The sequence below is a fragment of the Manacus vitellinus genome, unplaced genomic scaffold (genome assembly GCF_001715985.3).
Source record: "Manacus vitellinus isolate BGI_N305 unplaced genomic scaffold, ASM171598v3 scaffold_8_pilon, whole genome shotgun sequence".
Lineage (NCBI taxonomy): Eukaryota > Metazoa > Chordata > Aves > Passeriformes > Pipridae > Manacus > Manacus vitellinus.
Genome location: NW_021940864.1, coordinates 1,214,104 through 1,215,478, shown reverse-complemented (window position 1 = coordinate 1,215,478; position 1,375 = coordinate 1,214,104). Strand labels below are relative to the sequence as shown.

At 37.9% G+C, this 1,375-nt stretch overlaps 1 protein-coding gene across 22 annotated transcripts in view; it reads right to left on the bottom strand.

Moving 5' to 3' along the window:
• The window catches only part of NRXN1 (neurexin 1), a 705,404-nt gene that overhangs the window by 467,029 nt on the left and 237,000 nt on the right, over nt 1–1,375 (bottom strand). The window lies entirely within an intron of this gene.

Below are 1,375 nucleotides of genomic sequence, written 5' to 3'. Positions count from 1 at the left end.
TTAAAAAGAGACTGGATGTGGCACTTAGTGCCATGGTCTAGTAACCACAGCGGTAGTGGATCAAGGGTTGGACTTGATGATCTCGAAGGCCCCTTCCAACCCAGCTGATTCTATGATTCTATTACAAGTGTACTGAAGATGACCACAGCCCTCCAGCTACGGGATGAAAAACAAACCATACATGTCATGTATATAACCACTGGGAAAACTGGTCTCAATCTTATGGTAGCCCAACCACAAAACTTTGGTCGACAACTTTAAACTGTCTGTGTAGTGTCGTTCTCCTAAGCACAAAACAGATCATTTAAAAGGAGAAAACACTTCTATTTCTGCACATTTTTGTTATAAATCACTCTTTAGAGGGCAACAGTAGAGTGCATAAAGAGGTAGGGATTTTAAGGTGAAAACTCCAATACTGAAATTTCAATTGGGAATCTAAGGATTTTTTACATGTCTGAGATCACAAAGCACTCTAGACTTACTGTTCCAGTTTGAAGGTTAGATTTCATTTCCAAAGGTGCTTTGTGTCATATTTTCTTAGTAAGTCGCATAATATTATTTCTAGCCATGTTCCAAGAGAGCATGATAAACCTGCTCTGGTACAGAGAGTGGGTCACCTTGACCTGATTCATCTCCTGTTTCATTATAATGCTAAGTAAAGAAAGAGCACTTAAACCTTCTCTCAAGATGACTGAAGCTATTTACCAAATTGCTTATATAAATCTATTGCATTGTCTCGAAAAGCTTAAGGAACTTAGAAGTTCTGAACTAGTGAGTGGAAGGCTGCTTTGCAATTTGAATTGTTTTCTCATACTTGAGCACTACTTTACAGACTAAAATTCTGATCTCTCTTTTTATTCACAGAACAGATCCATTGAAAATGAACAAACGACAGGTACATGCTCTGCCCAGAAGCTAAAGAAACTTCTACACTGCACTAAAGAAACTTCTGCACGGCACAAATGAAGCAAGTTCCAAAATCAAAACAATCTTACACTAAATTCCTCTCTCTCTTTACGGAAGTCCTTAGCTGCCTTCATTGATCACAACCATGGCAGGAAGATCTGACACAGATCCTTGAATACAGAATTTCCAGACTATTTATTACTTAAAGCAATAAGAATATCTCACAGTCAAATTTTTATAAAATCTTATATATACATTTTGTCAAACGATTTGTGGTATAGCCAGGGATTATAAGGAAGTGAGTGATGGTACATGTTCTGCCTATTCTCTTCAAAGCAGAGAAAAGCTTTCCTTCCTCTTCAAAGCTTGGCTACACAGCGCTGTTCAGCTCCCATTTGTCTTTTGTGACTCAGGGAAGACTATCTTGTTGAAATCCATTTGTACTTATGGCTTCTTACTGCAATTTACT